General features: G+C 38.7%; 1 protein-coding gene across 3 annotated transcripts in view; it reads right to left on the bottom strand.

The window, feature by feature from the left end:
- LOC105835055 (protein gustavus) overlaps positions 1-22,776 on the bottom strand; it is a 247,775-nt gene that overhangs the window by 69,620 nt on the left and 155,379 nt on the right. The gene's annotated exons all lie outside the window — the stretch shown is intronic.

The following is a 22,776-nucleotide window of genomic DNA, read 5'->3' on the forward strand; positions in this document are numbered from 1 at the left end:
ACACGATATATTTATGGAATATGTTATCTTCGGAAGTTTATGATTCCGCGAATGGACGAATATTTTCAAGCATCTGATCGCGTTATCTCTTATCAATTAAGAAAACGTTCATGTATCAACTAACACATGTGTGCGGAAAGACCGATAGCGAGAAGGCTATTTAATACATAATTAGAGAAAATATGGTATTTCATCGAAAAATATTGTTTTAAACAATATTTTTCGATGAAATTTTAACTTGTTTTAACTTTTTTCTGCCAAACAATATGGTTTAATGCAAGAAAACTAAAAAAATTATATTCAACGAAATAACATGTTTTATTTTAAGTTATATTGTTTCCGCGAAATAAATGTAAGCAAACAAATGGAAATATTGGATTGCAAAGAAATGTTTTTCTCTGTTATGTGCAATGTACTTAACTTTTACAATGTCATTTATAAATTTAATAATATATGTAATAAAAAATATTATATACGTTAGGGGCAAATTAAAAAATTACTTTATAAAGAGATTTTTTAAAGAGGGTTTTTATCTTTCTAAAAGTTTATTTAGTAGCTACAAAAAATTACTAGATTTCTCTACTCTATACTTATACGAAAGTTTAAGATTTTTCTGAATTTTATAATTTGCCAAACTTTCCTTGTTAGCAGAGTCAAAAAATTAAAATAAATAAGAAAAAATAAGAAAGAGATATCGCATTTTCAAATCCAATTTTTTCGAAAATGTGATGCATCATACAAAAGGATATTAGAGCAGTTTTCAACACTTTTACGCAAAAAACTACTTCCCTTCAGAATCATTCCCACAAACTGCGATATCACGATCTGAATGCAATAGAGCATTGCTGGTAAACACAATGATTACTACATGAAAAGGGAGGGTAAGGTAATGTGTTTGAAGCCTGGGAAGCTATCAACTAGGGGAGTTTTGAGTTTCCAACTTACAAATGTATAGTTTACAACAAACGATATGGAAAATTCTGTCCGTTTGTACGATTTCATGCCGCAGAAGAACATTTCAATGTTCAAATCATAAATTTTGCCGCAAGATAAATTAAGAAAGTTAAATTAACTTTCGTTTTTCCATTCATCGCAAAAAAAATGCATAATTAATTAATATCCGTTGCATTACATACTGGATGTTATACGTTACGCTTTGTGCATTCCTGAACGAAGCCGGGATAAATTTACTAATACGAACATATCGCGAATATCACAGATTATATAACAAATAACTGTAGCATGGTGTGAAATAAATCCATAGGATTATTACTGGATTATTGCTGGGGTGTTAAATTACACACGATATTACACAGACATTACCTTCTAATTATACTCTGCCTCTCTTTTCGACGGAACTCTCCTCTCTTTTCTTTAGCCGCGAGTTTGCAGTTTGTTGCGCGTCGCACTTCCATATCGAATTTATAGCTGCGTATATTTGTCAGACTGACACAAATTCGCAGTCACCGTGATTTATGTTAAAAAAAAAAAAAAAAAACAAAAAAAAAACAATCCGTCTGCAGGGACGGGGATTTCGCGCTGGCAAACGCATGGCGACGAGCGGGAGATACGCACGGGTCGGATTTGCAATTCCCTGGAAAATGCATATTGCTACATCGCGAGCGTTTCGCCGCTTCGTCTCGTTGCGTCGATATCGTTCGGCGAGCTCTGGACATTGTTGGGATGGCGGGGTGAGAGACCGGGGCGGAAATCGGCGAAGCGTCTATTCAGGTATCGATCATCGTATACCTTCGGATAACAGTAAGACCGAGGAAAAGTGGAACAAAAGTGGCAGTTTGAAAGCCCGGGCGAAACGACCGCTTCCTGTAAAGGCACTTCCCATTCACGGTACGCGGGGACGCGAAAATAAAAATTAAAGAGTAGAAGAAGAAAAAAAAAAGGAAAGGATCTCTTTGCTGATGCTCGACGAGAAGGTAGACAGGCGAAGAAAGGCACAGGAAGGAAACCACTTTATTAAATACCATGAAATCGAAATTTCTAACGAGTAAAGGATACAGGTAATTGACACTAAAACGACCGTCATTGTGCATTATTGCGCTCAATCTCATTTATGTCGTAGAGATTAAAAATAAACGAACGGAATAATAGAAAAGAATGTCATTCTTAATTGTGGAAGTTGTCGAAAATTAATTATCCGCAATTAGATTCGTATAAGCTTCCTATGTCGTATCTCTCGTCTCGTCATTCAATCGTACTTCTTAAAGATTCTCGAATTAAGGTTCAGTGACTGAGCAGAATTCTTCGTAAACTTCTCACGTAATTTCTATACTTCACCATCCTCCTTGTACATTCCAACCGTCATCTCGGAAACCTCTGCCGATACTGTGCAGACGCAGGTACAAACTTCTTATATCTAGGTGAGCGGAATTGAAAGGGAAGAAGAAAGGTAAAGGGCAGGTGCGACTATACGTGCTTATGTACGGCCGCTGCACGCGGTTGCGCCCCTCAGCATACGAGGAGAGCCGAGGCTATATCCAATTATTAAAATTAGAGGCTCCGTCGCCTTTGGTGAAACACTCTGGTAAGCGATCCTGCTGCAACTCGACTCCTCGTCATCCACGTCGTCGTCGTCGTCGTCTTCTTCTTCTTCTCTTTCTTCTTCTTCTTCTTCTTCTTTTTCGTTTCATCCGCTTCTTCTTCATCCCTCTTGACGTTGCGCGTTCTTTACCCTTTCGCTCGTCATTCCTGTGGTTTTTTTTAGCTCTACTTTTTTTTGCATTCTCTCTTTAAGTCTCGTTTTGCGTAAGTTGATCTACTTGATACATATATTCCACTTTTTTCTAGATCACCATTATCTCTCTTACTCTTTATCTTCTTCTTGTTTTATTGTTTACATTCCAATGTAATTTCGTAACTATTGAGGCATCGACTTCAAAACAACCACTTTTTAAAATGCAGAGTTTTAAAGAGTATAGTTATATATGCATATTACTTTTTAAAAATTATTATAAGACAGAGACATATGTAACTTATCCTGCTTAGGGTCACTGCACCAGTCAATGAACAAAGAAGAAATTCATAATATATTATGAGTGCGTAAATAAAAAGAAATTAATCACTGAATATTAATAACTGTATATTTAATTTTATATACATATTTTTAGTTTTTAAAAACATGTTTTACTTAAAATATACTTTTTACTTGAAAATGTGTAATTTATATGTTAAGTAAAAAATTAGTTGAGAGAGAGAGAGAGAGAGAGAGAGAGAGAGAAAGAGAGAGAGAGACTGTTTGTGATTCAGCAGTAATCCTAATTGTGTTTCTTCAGGGATTCAATAATCAATAACTTATTAACTTATTATCACTTGCTTTTGGTGTTATATATGCAAGTAACTTGTCATGTCTTTATAGCATGTTTTTCCTTAATGTTTTTTTTATTAGCGTTTCATTAATTTATCATTAACGATTTAATTTAGTAATTAATGTCTTTATTATTTTATTATTTTTTAGTTTATTATTAGTTGAGGTCCGTTTTAATTACCTCCAATTTTAAGATATTACTTTTCTTTAATTAAATTAAAAAAATAAATTGAATAGCTTAATAAGGAATTTAGGAATCATGAAAATTTTCATTGTACATGGAAGATTTTCAAAGATGCATACATAAGAAATATACAATTTTTTAGCGTGTTAGATAGCGCCATTCGGAAATATCAACGTAAATTCCATCAGGCTTATTATCTTCCTATGCAAGATTTAAACTCGAGTGACATTTCGGAATAGAAAATACTTTCTAGCAGCAGAATTCAATTCTTGACGGCTCTTGACATCTGCTTGCAGTTGCAGGAATCAGTCGAGAAGAAGAAAATCGGTTTCTCATCGTCTTACTAACGTTTCTCAAGTCAAGCTTATTCAATAATTATGTCAATACGTTTGTTCGCTGTCTCATAAAGTTTGATCAAAGTTAATAAGATATTCTTGACGGAGTCGACTTTGTACATACAATTCGCAGATTATATGCGAATATTGTAATCAAAAATTAAATTTTGAGTCTATTTGAGAAATGACAATTATAGTTCTCCTGTTCATCTTCCTATGTTCCGTCGTATTGCTCTCAATAAAATAAAACGGCAAAATTTTTGAAGACACAATTTTTATATTATTGTACGATGCATCATGAGATACGATAGATCGAGATTAATATGCCGCAGATAAATTTTCTACAGAAAAATTCCTTTCCTTATTATTGACTGTGTCAGAAATAATCTCCTTAATTGTAAACAGTTTTCGTTTCCAGCCAATTATTTGATCTTTCAATTTCGAATAATTCGAGGAAAAAAGTGTTCCCGTTTTATTTCAATTTCTAGGATCGAGGATGCAATCGAAGAATAATGAGTAATTACGGACCGCAGACTTTTCGTCGTAACCGATTAAAGCCACTATATAGTTGCAAAAAATAAAATAGAAGTAAAGAAAACTTATGCATCTAATAGATTAAAATTTTTCGTTGTAATAAAAATATGTGATTTAGGCGAAAGAGACGTTAAATTGTTAGATTGTAAATATAAAGTTATTATTTACTGTGTCAATGTCGCAATGTATGTATGCAGGCATTATTAATATTTTTAACGAATAAAATTATCGTCGGTAGTTTTCTATTAAAAACTACTGATGTAAACGATAATTCCTTTCGTTTTCTCAGTAATTGTTAAACATTAAATTGATAGCGGTATATGGAGAAAGTTCAAGGGCGCACTTTTCCTTTGCGCTTGGACATAAGAAAACAGATATTATTAGAAACAAGTAAGCTGTAATTGACAAGTGTGTTTCTGAACATGCCAAGCTACTAACAATAATTCATACCGAGATACGTGTTTCCCGAAGACAAAAATCGCGTCAGCTGAGAGATTCCCCGATAATAACATATAAAAACTATTAATCCTACCCGTGGGGAAATTGAGGCAAATAGAACGTACGTTAAATCACCGTAAACGCTATTGCGTTTGTTCGTTTCTTCTCAAGCGGGAGAATCTGCAAGTATAAATAATAAAATTTCAGATACCGTGCGAATCGTTACAACTTATCCGAGAGCAAAAACAGGAATCGCGAGTCTTACTGTAAATCGGATTAACCGCAACTTATCCGCGAAACATCGGAGATAATCTTCAATCTTTTTCACGCTCTGATAAATGGTAAAAAAAAAAAAATTTGATTATAAAACATTATTGCAATTTCCGTGAAGCAGTAGCGGTGGCTTATTGAGGTATCGTTCGCCCGTCGATGACGATGATGTTTCGCGCTCCCGTGCGAAATGCACGCTGTCGCTTGTCGCTTCTTACCCTCGGCGCTAGAATTCTCAAAGAAAACGCTCGTACCATCGCTGGGCCAATGACTGGGCGAAATAATATGGCACGCACGGCGTTCCGATGAGGTAGCACGCGGAGTTTTCACGGTTTTTACGACAGATGAATTCGGGTGCTCCATCCGTGCCATTAACCGCAAAAGATCCCCGGAGGGCTTTATGACGTTTCCCCTGGTCATAACGGTGCCTCGATAAACGCCCCGGCGTCATACAATATCCGAACTTCGTCGATCACCGTAAAGCTGACCGACTACGTAACGGAAATTTGCTCCTATTTTCATCCCGCGCCCTCGATGAGAAACGCCGTAACGCGGTCCGATTTGATGGCCCATCAGGTGTCTGGGATAAACATTTTGCGGGATAATGGCAAATTATAAACGCGAATAGCTCGAACGCGATGCATCGGCGATCGATTTCTCGTGATATAAAAGGTAATATCGTTTCCCGGGACTTCGTATTTATGTCCTTGTTACCCGTGGAACTTGTTATCGCGGAATATACGGTCGCATTTAGCATTCTTAAAAGTCGGTTAGTACAACTTATTTAACGGTTAAAGGTGTCGCCATAATAACGGCGCCGAATCAGCAACCTTGAGAATTTTGGAATAACTTGATTATAAGAAGAAAATTTTATTATTCTTATTTTTGTTATTTAAAAAATTTCCAGGAAAAAGAGATCGCTGCATCAAAAGACCGTTCGCACCGTAGCGAGGAATCGCTGTCGTAACGATTTTCTCTCGATTGAACAAATTGCATACATTCATTATCTCATAATTGGAGACTTTCGCGTGTGGCGAGGTGTAAAAAAAAAAACAGCCAACCGGAGGAAGAGTACCTCCGAGAAGATGCAATTGGCCGCATCGGCGGCCGCCGTGACGCGCCGTCCCGCAAATTTTGAAATTAATAAACGAGCAATGGGTAAAATACGGCAAAGACAAAAGCTGGCAAAAATTACGAAAGGGTGCAAGCCACACGCGCACCGTAATTCGCCGCTCGCGATGAACGAGAGGAGGAGAAAGAGAAAGAGAAAGGGAAAGAGATGACGACTGTCTCCCCGCTGTACATTTCGTACCGTTGAAAAAGTGAAATCTGGCTAATCTCGCAGTCGCACTCTCGCAGATGCAGATGCAATTACGATTATTGCCCCGCTTCTGCGCCTGGTGCAACGCTGATGAAGTTTTCTATTAACCGCGCTCCGGGGATTTATGCACACCGAGCGAACGTCCGGCGTACAACGTTTACCGGATCTGAGTGTTTTGCACAAGTGTTTACGCGGCCGGTACGAGAGTAAATTACGGATACGCACAAATTGAATTTAAAAATGTACCGCGCCGACTGCAATAACAGGCTAAAAAACTTCAAGTTCCGTCCAAATGTAAAAAAAAAAAAAAAAACAGTTTTTTTTGTTGTCAAATCGTTCGATCGCATTTCCGTTACAAGCAAACTTAAAATCTACTCTTTAAAACAGTTTCAATATAATAAAGTCATTATCAGCCACAAGATTCAAGTATAAATAATATTATGAAATTTTAGCACTTAACTTTTAAACTGCTATTAAAGAGTTTAAGCCTCGACAAGTCGATCAAAAAGGTAGGTATATAATTAAGTCTTCTTAGAGCTTCAATATAAAACGAGCTTTTTTTTTAATTTGTCGAAAGATCTCGTGTCGTGATTGCCTGCGCTAAAAATCCCACATAACAAATGACTCCAAAATTGTTTCGACAGGTAATCGAGGTACATAGAAGCTCAAATGCCTTCTCTCGCATATGATATAAAGTTGAAAAAGACCCGGTCGTGACTTCGGAAGCGAGACAGAAACGGCGAGACGGAGGAGAGTTTTTGGTGTACATATATGACTCGTGTCGTCGGGACGGGAAGCGCAGCTGGTCCCTAAAGGGATTGGCCAGCTGTTGATGGAAGCTTTAGGTATGTCGGCCGCGCGGCCGAACGACGGCCGTGAGAAAAAGACGGACCGGTCGATCGAGTGACTCGCTTCACGAAGCCGAGGCCGACGAGGAAGACCTTCAGGGACGTGGAACAGGCTCCTTCCTTTCATCGGGAGCCAGCCAGCCTTATCGAGCGTCGAAACGAGTGTTGCGAGAGCGCCTTTGCTTTTCAACAACGGACGAAACGTCTTCGTCCGGCGCGGCCGGCGCTTGCGAAAACGTTGCGAAAATGTTGTACGCGGCGGAAGAGTACGGTACGTTTGACAAAGTGTAACTTTATGTAATGGCCAGAGGTGAAAGGTGGAATTGAGGACGCACGTGCGTATATTTGGCCGGTAATTTTTCGTAAGCGCAGGGGGCTCAAAATAGACTCCTCGAGAGACTTCGGTCAATACAAACAATGAAGCAGGTAGATTAAAATAAGTTACCCAAAGTTACAGAACTTGGAAAATTGACGTTTCTTGCTTTTCAGAGGAAACTGATGGTTGTACTGTAAAAGTTGTTTTTTTTTATTATCAAGGTATCCGATGGTTAGAAATCAAATTTAATTTTTAATGTTAAAAGGTCGAGATATGTGCGTTGATATTTTTAGAGGACGTCTATTATTGAAGGAGAGTAAAATATATTTTTGCAGCGTAGCGAGGTCAGTTCCAAAGTCACTTGGTAGTGTCTCTCCTTTGAAGTGGAACGCGCTTCTTCTGGCCGGCTCGAAGGGTGCCCGGCCATATGAAAGAAACGTGTTTTATTCAGACGCAGCCCAGTTGTTATGAATAAATTCTCATTCAGCGTTTTATTCTCCGATTGTGCAGTTTCTATCTTACGCTGGCTGGGATTGCTTCAAATCACTTTAGTCTTCTCTCGTCTTCGCCGCCAGCTCTTTTCAGCGTATTTAAAGCGCTTGCTCGTACGTAGTAGCAACATAAAAGGGCCGTCTGGCATTTGGACGCGTTGCTCTCACGTAAAATTCCCCAACGGTTCCAAAATTTTTCTATTTGCAAGGAACAGGGAGGGATACGCGCCGGTCAGCGTTTCGCCGTTGCGAACGCTGCAATTCAGTGAAAATCGCTGCTACCGGACGGAACGTTGTCGTATACACGTCGACTGTATTTACTGGAAGGTTTTGCTTATGTAAATTGGGAAAGGTTGAAACCATTTCAACATAATCGAAGTTTGCGTGACGGGAGGTCAGAGAGAGAGAGAGAGAGAGAAAGAGAAAGAGAATGTTCAACCGAATCGCGTTCAGGAAAGTGAGATTCGAGAATGTGCACCGTTTATAATTTGTATCGTCGGTCGAGTCACTTTTAATCGTATTCCTGGAAAGGCAAGTGACTGCTTATGAATCATACTCTCGTGCCCGAGTATCAACAGGGAGGTACATGTGTATAACGCGTTCCAGATTTCTTCTCTGTGTGCTATACGTTCCACATATAAATTCCCTTGCCGGAGTCCGAAGAGATAGTTTTTCATAGCGGAAGTTGGTTAATTGGCTACTGTTATTTCCCATAGCACGTTTTACCATTTAGCCTTTGAGTTATCTTCGTAAGTAATCTTTCTCGGAGGAGAAAGAGGAGGAGGAGAAAATTTCCGTTAAAGTTCTTACAATTTCGTAACGAGCGGGATTTTAGTTGCGCTTGCGCAGCCTTGAATTTTAAAACCTCGTACCACACCATTTGAATTACAATCTAAATTACATACTCCCCAAAGAGTTGTTATTAATCCAGACATTAATTGACGTAATTGGTTCTACATATTTTTTTTCCGGTTTACGATCGCCCTGCGTGACTCTCGCGCAGGAACGAAAGATTTAACGACGAAAGGACTGTTTTTTTTTTTTCCGAAGACCAGCGGACGTGAAAAAGAAAGGACCGAATACAGGAAATACGTTCGCTCGCGATTTCCCTCGTGGATCTCTGGCCGTTTTCCCGGGCGGCAATATCCTTCCCCGTGGTCGCGAGCGGATTTTCTGTACGTGGCGACGACGCGCGTACCACCGCGTCGTTTTCCCAGCGTTTTCCTCGCGATTGTCCGTTCCGCGCACCTGTCATCGATTGCGCCGCGCTGGAAGGTTTACTTATGTAAATGCCGTCCTTAGGAGAGCAGAAAGCCGCGAAAGGAGTGACGGCGACGCGAGAAAACGCGCGCCCCGAGAAACCATAATTCCTTTCTTACGGCGAACGCCGCCTACCGCGCAACGCGCAACGCTTTACCACCTATCTACCCGGGAGTGCGACTGATTACAAGTAGCGAGTTTAATGGTGTCCATAAATCTCCGGTGCAATGTTGAGAGGCGTTAAAGACCGCGATATCGGCGCGCATGAGCGTCATATACGCTCGAAACGCGTTATCCCGCACATTTCGATTAGAGGCGACACGACTATCCGCGGTTATCGGCTGTCGTAGAGCGAAAAAAAAAGAGAGAAAAATAAACGGTTGTTATGGGTATATCTTTCATCGCGTGAACCTGCTCGTTTTGATTTGCATTTACGACGCGACTGTTCGGGGAAGCACTGTCGTTTGATGTAGTTAGCGTGCCGTGCAGAAATGCATATATTAGATTTATTAATGCCAGATTTTGCCATTATGTCATTTCTGATTTTAATTTAAAAGCCAAAAGAGAGAGAGAGAGAGAGAAAGAGAGAATGGAAAAGAGCAAAGGCTCAATTTGCTCAATCCTGAACTACAATTAAGGTTAAAAATAATAAAGTTAAAGAAAAGAGATAGAATGAGAAAAAATTATATATACTTAAATTATATGTTATAAAAATTATAAATAGATTATATTAGAAATAAATGGTTTTCATGGTTAATAAAGCTAAAAATTTGTCGTATCTTCATTCTGCAGCCAAATATTTCCTGCGGGAAGGGAGCATATTTCGAACAAAAATTGTCGTGTGTACTACCGACTTGGTCGTTCTTTTTTCTTTCGACGCGAAGAGGAAGCGCAAACGAAAGAACGTGTAAATAAGGCGAGACGAAAAAACGCGTCGCGAAATGAACGTGGTCCACATAGGAGCGATGATACATGACCGCGGTGCAACGCGGTGCCTCATTGTTGCACGAACGAAAGGACGTTTCATGCTGCTCCCTCAAATCCGTGCTGCACGCGCAACAACAGCGGACTAGATATCACACGTTTATTTGTCAGAGAGTTTTCTCAGTGTTTCATTTTTTCCCCCCCTCCCAAGCTAAACAAAATATTGCTCTTTCAAATCCTATAAAATATTTTTTCAACGAAAAGTGTAGCACGGCGCTATTAAAATATATTTAAAATAATCAGTAATTGCATAAAACAATTGCAAAAATTGAAAAGTAATGTTTTATAAAAGAAAATATCGAATGACGATTTCTTGCAATACAATTTATTGCTTTTAATTATAATTTCAATAACGTTTGTTGAATTATATGGATTCACATACGCGGAACTGAGATGATGAAAACTTTTTCCCTTGTGACAAATATTCGTGTCTTTCCCCTACAAACTTTCTCATCCCCGAAAAAAGCCGAGTCAAAGTCCGCCGAATATCGAGTTTATTCACCTCGATTTTCTCTCGGCGACCAGTGCGTCTCTGGCACAAAGAAACGGAAAAAAGATGAAGGAGAGAGAGAGAGAGAGAGAGAGAGAGAGAAAAAGAGAGGCGAGGAGGGGAGGGAAGGAAAAAGGGACAGACAGACGGGAAAAGGACAATGACCTACTGCACAACGATAAACGGCATCGATGCCGTAGGAGCTGTAGCTGCATTCCGGGACGATCAGACGCATTGTTGCATATATATACACACACATGCATGAAGTTTCATCCCTTGGGATCTTCCGGGGGTGTACGGGGAAGGCAGGTCGATCATGATCATCGAGAACATCTGTCGGGCATGAAAGAAGGTGAGGTACAACGCAAAGGTGCGGGGATAAAATGTCAGGGTGAGAGAGAAAAGGCACCCACGCTTTCGATACGATGATGATGAAGACGACGACGATCACGACGACGGTGAGGGAGAGGAGAGGCTCCGCGGTTTATACGAAAGAATTGCGGTGCGTACCTAACGCAGCTGTGCGCTTGATAGGTTTTCTGGGATTTCATGATGCACCTTGTATACACAGCCTGCGCGTAGATAGGTAGGTAGGAAGGTAGGTAGGTAGGTAGACAGATAGATAGGTAGGTAGGTAGGTAGGTAGATACGCACGAACGAAATATCGCCAGATAGAAGCCATTGTCGTCTTGTAAATACGAGAATGAATACATGTGTGTACGGAATACCTAAAGGTATAGAGAGACCTGAACGTACGGAAAACCGTTCTGATCCTGCGATACTCGATTTTCCACAGGAGAAACGTATAAAACGATTCCATTATTAAATATAACATTCTTACACGTTATGAATTTGATGTGGATTTAATGTGAAACAAATCCCAGTAGATGTAAAGAGATTATGTAAAATTATAGCTGTTTTATTTCTCCATATTTCAGTTCTCAGTTTAATCGTTAACAATGTCGCGACACACACTTTTATTGTCAGCAAACATTTTCATTCTCAGCTAAATGATTGAAAGAAACTTTAACGAAAACAGACGTTAAGACATGTGAGCCTCAACTATGACATATCAAAATTTTTCATGACAATAAGAATAGTCGTCTCGACTTATAAAATCACTATTGAAATCTAACTAGTATGAAATCTTGAAGAAGTAGTAATTGTCTAAATCGATTACATCTACATTTAAACAGAATGGTTTCGTTTACCAAGTTCTATATATATTTACAATTCACATTTTAAATATTTCGCACAAAGATGTAACAAAAAATACACAATATCATCGGAGCTAATTAGCATAAGCTAAAATATATGGCAATAAATTAATCCATAAATTAATTTACGAAAGATATAACTGTCATCATATTTGATAGCAAAGTAATTTTATCGTTTCAACGATAATTCGTTAATCAGCGTTGACATTTGCGAAAATTGTGTGAAACGGAGTGCGCACCTTTAAAGTCTCGGGAAAAGTTCATCGAACTTTCGTACGATAGACAGAGACATTAAAGACTGGATAATGTAGGTGTAACAACGCGGGACGCGGAAGGGTTTCAGGTAAAAAAAGAGCAAGGATCAGTGAAGTGTTAATAAAAAAAAAATGTATAAAAACTTGTCAGGTATTATTTATTATTTAAGATAAATAAACTATTAATAAAAAAACTTTATACTGTCTGCTGTTATAAAAAATAAAAAAATAAAATATTAATATTTCTACATAAAAAAAATTTTTTTTTAATTGAGAATAAACATTCTTCACTATCATACCACCCTTAGATAACTAAATACAACACTTTTTGAAATTCATGTTATATCACTTCAGCACACATTTACGTGCTGTACTGTTTCGCTTATTGTGGACTTTTTTTTTCTTATTAATTATTTTACTTAAACGAGCAAGTACATCGTTTCAGAAATTTAACAGTACTTTTCTGAACAGCTAAGATATATCGTTGTAAAGTTTCACTAACCTGTTCACTAATCTGTTCATTATTTCTACGTTTATTATGGCGATAAAAACTGAAAAAATCATAAATATTCATCGATTTTCATAAGAGCCCAGATAAAATATTTAATATCTAATAATTAGCGAGTTCAGCTTTCTAAAATTTTGACAATAAATTTTTTTCTAGAAATGTTTATATTAACTGTAAAATGATCTTAAAAGTAAACGTAATAAAAACGTAAATTTATAAGTAAAAGTTAATTAAAATATTTTTAGAAAAAATATTTAAAACAAAATTTTCTCTTACTTTTTTATGTAATCTTAGCCCGCAACAAAAAATATCACGTGCCCATTATTTTAAAAGGGATGTACAAGTGGTCTAGCGCATCCTGTATTTAGTTTCTTCAAAATTAATAATGTTCTTATTACAATAGGGAATACAGTAACAGATTTAATAAATCTAGAATAGATATTCTTTCTTGAGAATAAAGTAATTAATAAAAAGTTGAAAATATTATTATTTCAGATATTTCACATCACATTTACATAAAACATGACGTTTAAGACATATTGTGCGTATAAAGAATGTGTGTGCAAAGAAAATAATTAAATAAATGTTACAAAATTTCTTAATGTTTCTTTAAGTAACAAATGATAATAATTCACGATCTACTGAATTAATTAATCAAACAACATGTCACATGTGTCGAAAGTGCTAATAAAATCGTTACACCCACTCAAAATATAATCTTGCAATTTCAACAAAAATTATATGTGTGTAAAAATTAGTCGATTAGATAAATGATTAGCATATACTGTATACGTATACGTATTGCACTTAATCAATCTAATTGACAAAAGCAGAATTTACAAATTCTATACGCGACAGCTAAAATTCTAGCAGATACAAAAATTATATTTTAGTTGTGACACGAAGAAATCTGTCTACATCAGTAAAAAAATTTTTTGGTTGCCTTTGCTATTTCAATTGCTATCAGACATTTCCATTGATAATTCCTCATCAGTCATTTTTCAGTGAAAATTTCTTATTTTAGAACAGGTAATAACAGTCAATCGGAACGATATAGCGTGTTAGGGAATACGAAAGGAAAACCACGTAGGTGCGTGTTAATGATGAAGGTAACGAACAGCTGGCTTAGTTTCGCTAGAAAGGTTCTGAAGTCCGAGAACGGGAAGGAGATTGACAGGCACAGTCATAACAATCATCCCGCATTACCTTTCCACAGGTCAGTCACTCATAAATCATAAAGAGATGCGATGAAGTACGAGGCGTCGTGCAACGGTCGCTAAATTAATACATAGAATCCTGCGTCTAGGCGGACCGGCATGGGATCTACATTCTTAAAGTGCTCGTAAATGATAACTGAGATTAATGTATATATATGTATAGATAAATGGATAGATATCGCCGTCTGAAATATCGCCGGAGCATCGTCGAAATCAACGCCAACGTTGATCGCGAGCCCGATTTGGTATCCTTCCACGCTCCATTTGTCGGAGATTAATTTCTATTTTTTTTATTAACGGCAGCTACGTGACGCCGCCGCGATCGGGAGAGATCGACGTAATCGCCGTGCGTGCGAGTTCTCACTGGAACGAGATCTCGAAGTTCGGGCGCGAGAATGTGTCGGGCGGGAATGCGTGCTTGTGTTGTTGTACCTTTCGCGGGTACACGCGCGGACACACCGCGCGCGGATCGCGCGCCGCGATAAGGTGAGTCGCGTGCCGATCGCTTCCGCATTTTATACCGTTATTACGTGTGCGCGCGCGCCCGCGTGCGAGAAACGCGTTACTTGTGGTATTTGTGCGCGTACGAGCGAGTTCTCAAGAACGGACTTTATCGGGCCGGGCCGGTTTGTCGCAATTCCTTTTCCTTTTGACGCGAGACCAGACTCAATTTTGTCTTGTCCAACGCCTTCGCTCTCGCCCGTTGCGAGGATTGATTTATTTCCACGAACGGGGGAAATGGAAACGAACGTGCCACTTTTATAGGAAGTGTCCAATCAATATTCAACCGTTTTTAATAGATTCATATTTATATAATTTATATTAGTATAGATGACATTTATAGATTCACATTTATAATTATCGAAATGTATAAATGTATATATAATTTTTATTTTATTTAATTTAGAGAAACTAAATATGCTTTTTGAAAAATAAAATAACACTTAATTTATTAACTAATCGATAACGAGAGCTCTCCATTTTGAAATATAAAATAATTACATTGCAGAGATCGCATTAAAAATACTGCGATGGGGGAAAAAGATGCCTTTCGATCATTTTTAAAAAATTTCAATTTCTCATTAATTTAAATTAACTTTTCGATTTTTCTTTATTTTATATTACACTTTCTACATGCGTACTCGCTGATATATGGACCAGTGATTTTAAATAATAAATTTGAATAATAATTCATAATTAATACAAATTACTTATAATTACATTTCTCTAGTTACTAATATTTCTTTAAAGAAATTTATTTTTGCTTGAACTTTGCGAGTAAAAATAAATTAATATTGGTCATAAATGATCTATTTGATTGACAGGAGATTACGTGGAGTAGCATTTAAAAGACTTGAAACGAAAGGAATGATAAAGTCTCGGTAAAATTGTAATAATGCGATGATTAAATTACCCGAACATAATCGGGGGCACACGTTAGTGTGTCAATCAACAGAAATGGTAAAAGGATTATTATTTCGAAATCTCATCGTTTCTTCCTCTGGGCTACGGAGTTCAGCGATTGGGCCACGGCATGTGCGTTCATTTATCGCAAATATTAATGTTCCATGCGTTGATTTATACCCGATACACGTGTACAAAATCGTTGCCGCGGAATTCGGCCGAACGGTAATCGATAATTACCGGCAAGAAGTGGAATTCGAAAAATCGGGAGAGAATCGATGGCTCAATTGCTAGACTTTTACGGCGGCGCTGGACGCGGGCCGCAAAAATGACCTACTCCGTCGGAATCGAATCGCACGAAATTAATGATCCCTGAAAGCCGGCAGGAGCCAACGGTGTCGCGAGTCAAAGATCACACGTGTCCCGTATACAGCCGCGACCTTAGGATTCCTCCAGTTCAATATCGCTCTTATCTCCGCACAATATCCTCACATCGCCTACGTCTGTTTGTGACCGTTAAAGCCCACTGCTAAATTGACTAATAAACTCTACCGTTCTATGATATAATATTTCTGATCCTCGCTTGGTTCGTCTAACCTCTGCTTAGGTTAAATTATCATCTATCGTAATGTTAATTGCAACCGCGGACGTAATCCTGTGGAAGTTTACGTTTCTTATCTCTTGGAGCTTTCGTATCTCTTAAATCATCTTCTCATTTATATTTGAATAGGTGACGCGTGAAGATGTAATCGCTTCGTATTCATAAAAAGTAAGAACCAATAATTAATCAGTTTCTAGAAAATTACCATTCATAACCGTTTAACAACGTTTAACGTCATAACCGAAACGACGTTAAATATGATTTACTATAACAAGATGCCTCAAGTTTTTATGAACAAACTTTTTAATAATAATCCTTTGAGCAGAAATATGAAAACAGTTTTATATAAAGATAGGTCTCATAATACTTCATTGAAAAGTTACAGGAAAAATATAAAATTTGCACGTAAGAAACAATTTCACTAAGTTTGCATTTCAAAGGATCACGTCTGCTCATGTCAACACAAGCTCGATATTGATGTAATAATGAATTTTTATTAAACCTTAAGAATTTTGCTTAATCTTTGCAGATCAATAATACTTCCTATGACGGTTCATTCTTTGACATGATTTGTGTTCGATAAACTTTCTTTCATTGTCTCCCGAAAATAGAAATCTAATGATAAGATTTTGGAAGCCATCATCGGTCCTTTTCGACCAATTCAGCTTTCGGGATAATGTTCATATCACTGCCATAATTGTCTTCTGTAATGCGTTGGGCATTTAACTATACACATATGTTTGGTGAGATAGAAAAGGTACATTTTTCTTGTAGGTATATTTTATATTTTTGTTGTAACTTTTTAATACAGTGTGACCTATATTCATAATTATATAACATTTTTTTCTTATTTCTGCTCATAAGATATATTATTACAGTTTATGCAAGAAAATCTGAATCCTTGTTGAAAAAAACAAGCGCTCTGATTTTTTTTTATTAAAAAAAAGTTATGACAGATTAATTTTAATTAATTATTCACTTACGAAATCTGATTTGAACATTTCCAATGGCCAACTGATGTAGAGAGATATCATGAAAAGTTGAATTGTCTATAAACAGGATTTAAATCTGATATGTGAAAAATGTTATACACAGAGGAACTTTCACTCCGGCAAAAAAATGTCAAAAAATTTACGAGCTAAAGGAAACTGGAGGCACGCATATAATCGATCAAGAATTATCATTTGCAATCTCCTTGGGACCAACCTTGCTTTCATTATTCACATTCCACAACTGTTACAAAGCAATACAATGTCTGTCTACGTTTTAATCGTCATCTACGATTTAGTATTAATAACATTAATAAGTATACATTGCGTATGAAATAATCGTACCACGATACATCGAGAATAAAATTAAGTACAGAGATTGAAGTTTCTAAAACAAAAGATGGTGTTTTGAAAACAAAAAATTTTGTTGGAGTTTTTGATTTAATTTTTCATATATGTTAAATTAGTTATTTTAAATGTTTATTTTAAATGTTCATTACTCGAGTATATAATTTTTGTCGTTTTGTCAATTCTATCGACCAGGCATGGCGAAAAGTGAAACAAGCATCAATGACATTTGAAAAATCGGTAAGTTTTTAAATCGCGACGGGAGAGGAGAAAGGATTGACGTCCACGAGCCTCGGGGATTGATAGAAAGAACAGATTGATGCGTTGACAGTTGACTACTTTATCCCATTTTGTCATTTGTATTTAACAGACTTCTATCGGGCCTTACATTGCGCAAGCTTAGGGGAAATTCCATTAATTTAAAATATATAGACGTACAATTATGTTAATTTAAAACGTGAATAATAAAAGACAATTAAAAGGCTGTTAGATAAATTACCAGCTTAGAATAATGCAATACTTCTTTCTTTTATTTATGTTGCATCGTTATTTAATTATATGGAAAACGAGTTTTATCTTTTTCGTTTAATTCATCGAAATGTGCCTTTTTTTTATAAACAAAGTATCACAAAATATATCAAATATAGGAAAATTAGAGTGTTTTCCATTTCATGTAATAACTTGAAAACAAACCAAAACGGGCTTATTCATATTTTTGACTGCCAAGATGCTACACGAAAAGTCGCTATTTCGTTGCTGCAGCTTATGATTCGTGTTCTTTTCTTTTGCGAACGCCGAAAACATCACGCAATATCACGCGATTGAAAAGAAAACACGCATGCACCTCATGGACTTTATTATCCGCTAATGATCCTCGGATGATAGTCGGAGATATTTCGATATACTCGCTGCGTGGCGCGTTCTCCTCTCGGATTCATTCCCCCGTTCGTGAGAAATCGGCCTAACGAGAAATAAACGAGGAGAAAGAAGCGTGCAGGCTCGCAGCTGGCGGAAGAATAAAATTGGCGTAGCAGGCGGGATCATTTTCGCCAGGACTTTCGAGGTTCGTCGACCCGGTTTTCTTCTCGCGAAGCGAGAGGAAACCAAGGGACGGTCCAATTGAAAATACATGATCGAGAGGAACGGCGGGGAGGGGAGGGAGGCTCGTCCCGACGTTGTCGGCGACCACGAGGAAACATTCGTTCGTCGGACGAGAAAAGTCAGCAGATCGTGTAATCAGATGCCGGACTGAATTATATCTATTATATGGAACGTTTATGGCGCCGATAAAGATCCGAAGTGCGCTTCCTGTCGGTCATTACGAGGCGGAGGACGAGAACATTTCGAGCGATCGATGCGGCCGATATACTCCTCGAGCGGCGATAATAATTCGATCGGCGCGAGATGATCGCTCTCGCTCTCAAGTAGGCGCCGACAGCTTGACGAGGAGGGGAACGATGAAAATTGCCCTAATCGTAATTACAATTACGGCGCATGGGTCGAAATTCGCGGCCGCGCGCGTATTGAGACCGTGACGTCGTTTGGTAGTCGTAATGATTCCGTAATGAAATCTTTCTCTCGATAATTCAGAACGAAAGAGCGATTCACTAATTACGCACGGATTGAACAAGTCCAGTATTATAATCAAATATTAGCGCAGGACGGTTAAAACACGCGCGGGACGGTGATGCATGAAATAAACGGACATTTTTTTTTCATCAGCGGGCAGAGATTGGTTAAAACATGCGAAACGGTTACGCATGAAATAAACGGACATTCCTTCTTTCATTAGCGCGAGATTGGTCAAAACACACAAAATGATTTCACGGTGAAACAAACGGACGCAATACGCGTACTATCCTTTTATTTAATTTTGATGACAATTCGCGGCGTCGACCATTTAGTCATTACGGAATCGGATTATTTAATCCGGGGGTCAAACGGTTCTCTCTGTGCTGGGACGTTATTGGTAACGCCTCTTTCCCTACATTTTCTGTGTTCTGGATTCCTGTTTAATTAAGCAGGAATCCGTTGATTGGGTTAATGGATGAGCAATCGATCTGTTTGCAATTATTAGAAATGACTGAATAACTGGAAATGGAAATTAATGGGCGATTTATTATGCCATAAATTTATTGTGGCCCCCGGTACATGCGGTCCCGCAATCGTATCGCCGCTCCGTCGAATAAAATAAATAAGCTAATCGCGAGCTTTGTCGTCATCGCTACCCTTTTAAACCCCTTCGCATTTTCGAATTCAATTTCCCAGGAGAGAGCCAGACTCTGTCGTCGCGTTTGGTGCGATCGAGGCCGCTTCGGGACGGCCCGAGGCACGATTCCGCTTTATCAGCCATTTGTCTCATCGCTCATTTCCACGCGATCCGCTCGCCGATCTTTCGCACGAGCTAGATTTCGCCCGGTATACCGCGATACCGTGGCGGCTCGCGTTCGGGCCTAACACCTACACACGTGGACGACGACGACGACGACGGGCGCGCACGTGTGTGCGCACCTTCTGCGTCACTCTGAAATTAATAATGGAGCGAGGATATACGCGGTCTGCGCACGGTCATACCGCGGAAGCACGCACCGATCGTTCTACCGGGTGTGCTCTTTGAGCGGGAACGCGTCGTTCCGCGTGCGTTATCGATGAAAGCCAAGCGCATCCTGCGCTCTGCAAGAATATATTTTTCTCCTTTTTTTTTCCTTTCGCACGGCTCATTCCGCCGGTTTAGCTCTCCCCTATTGTGCGACAAGCAAAGTGACTTGCAACGCACGGAGAGCTTTACAACCCCCCCCCCCCACGGTGTGAACTATCTACTACCCAATTATCGCGAAAAGATAATTAAGAAGCCGAACGCCCGGCGACAGGTGACAATAATAAGTGTGATTAAGTCGCTCGATAATACGGTGACGCGGTACTTCTTATTTGGATTTTATAACAGCCGGCTAATAACGTAATTATTAGGTTTCGCATTATCGAAACGAGTCTCGCGACGGAGTGGGATAAGCGTTGGTGTTCGCGCTCAGCGAGAAAACATCGAACGACGGAGTTCATAAAGTGAATTCGTGTTTAGGTTATTTTCACAGCCGGCGACGGGAGATATTTTTGTATCGCCGGTTACATTAACGCGCACAACTTCGGTGTTTCCGGCGTGTACGTGTGGAAAACGTGTGGAGACAGCCATTTATGATCAACGAGCCATCATCTTTGTATCAACTCCCGCGATTCTTCATAAATCTTCGGATTACCGACAAGCAATCTTGGAAAGTATTCCGCTTTGGAGACACTAGGGGTAAAAAAATTTAGAGCAAAAATTGTTTAGTTAAAGTATTCTTTTAACAGCCTAGAAAAATATTTCGTGTAACAAAAAATTTAGCTATACCTCTGCGAAATACGAAAATATTTATATCGAATAGTTTTACTCGGTAAAATATGTATACAACAACAAAACTATTTAATTAATATGGATATTTTTTCCATTAATGAAAATATTTATTATAAATTCATTTTAATTAAAAGCTCGTTTCTTAACGCCAACGCTCGCAGATTAAGGTAATTATTCGTGACATTACCAAGCTAATTCACTGGAAGGTCGCTACGCGCGGCCTCTTTGATCTCCGAGCTTCACGATAAATTGAATCCTGAATTATTAGGAAGCGTTGCGATATTGAATCAGCTGGTTTATCTCGCACGCTCGGAAAACGGAGGTGATCGGGACGTGCATTAGCACGTGGCTTAGCGCCGCGGCTTTGCGATTTATAGCCGGCGGACGTTTCCTCATTCATTTCATCTCATCTCGGGAACTCACTTTTTCATCAGGTGAGGATTCGGCGCGGTGCTTCGTCGCCGTCTATCGATCGCGGTCGCCTGCGGTTGGCCGCGATTCTAGACGAAAAGCGCTCTGGACTCTGCTGGAGCTCGCCAGAGACACGGCCGTAGGACGGGAAGACGGGGAGATTGCATTGTAGATCTTTCTCTTTTTGTTCTTGACCTCCTGCGGGAGAGAAGTGCGCTCCGCTCCACTCCGCTCGCTAATATCGTGGGCGGCGTATCGCGGTGGTAGCGGTGGTATTGTGTCAAGGAGCCACGAGGCCACCGCGCGGCGCGGCGCGGCGCGGCTTGTGCTTCTACCCGCTCGCTCGTCACAAGCCCCCCAGCAGACCTGACGACGATATCATCTGACGCAATGAGACGCAAGACGCGACGCGACGCGACGCGCCCGCCGACTAGGTCGAGCGCCTCTTATTCCGCGGGGCTTAACGCGCGAGATCTCGCGTTGCACAGCCCGGCGAGATTAGTAGCACGTTTTTGCTTCCAAAAAGAAACCTTCCTTTTTTTCAAGAGTTTTATTCATCATCCATGTGATGTATAATTCCAGTTCTTGATATTTTAAAAGAGCAATTCCGCTGAATTAATTAAAAATATTTCACCCGAGAAATACGAGCGGCTTAACCTTATCGCGAATTTAAAGGTTTTATAAAGAAACATGCAGCAACGCTTTTCTCTCTCTCTTTTTCTATTTTTTTTTTCAAACTTTGATAAGGGAAGATAGAACAAGTTGTTCATAATAACAATTTCTTGCGGGATAATGTTCATAAATAAATATATATATTTTTTATTTGTATTAATATGCTTACTTCTTATCTATTATTCAAAAATGCAACAAAGTGACACGAGCATCAGCATTATTCTCGGTTTCAAAACGTGTTCCCAAATGAAATTTTGACTTCTTTATTTCATCGCTACTTCGATCCTGAGAATGTATTTTTACTATTAATATCAGATAATTGACGAGAAATTCGAACGATAACCTATCTCCATTATCCGCTATTAATTAACTGGATAAAACAATTCTAAATTTGACTAATAAATTAATATTTCTAAATATCTAAAATAACAGTAGTAGTAATGGAAGTAGGGTGGAACTATATCAGTCCCTAGACGTCATTGTTAGATAAAGAACATTCTCTTTGACTTTCGTTAAGACCTCTGTTTCCTCAGGTTTAATACAGGTAGCTTGGTTCCTAGGTATAACCCTCTAGGTTTCTTTTAGATTTGACTCAATTTCTTAGGTTTAATATAAGAGCTTAACCCCTGAGTCTAAGCCCCCAGGTTTCTTTTAGAGTTATCCCAATTTCTTATTCCCAGCCCTAATTCGTTTGGCCTTAATACAGTCACCGGGGGCTTGACATAGTCCCAGGTTTTCTTGGCATAGCTTTCGGAAAATATATGTGGGGTGGTTTTGACAAAGGTGATTTGCCTTTCGTGAGAAAGCAAAAAATCTGACATGTTCGGAATGGACTTGAATCTTTGGCACAGAGAACAGACGTACCATTTTCTACGTCACGATTGTTTATACGTTATTACACCCACAAATATAATTTAATTAACTTCAGTGTGATATCTAAAATATAACACATACAAATTTTATCTCCTAAATTT

The sequence above is a fragment of the Monomorium pharaonis genome, chromosome 2, assembly GCF_013373865.1.
Source record: "Monomorium pharaonis isolate MP-MQ-018 chromosome 2, ASM1337386v2, whole genome shotgun sequence".
Classification (NCBI taxonomy): Eukaryota; Metazoa; Arthropoda; class Insecta; order Hymenoptera; family Formicidae; genus Monomorium; species Monomorium pharaonis.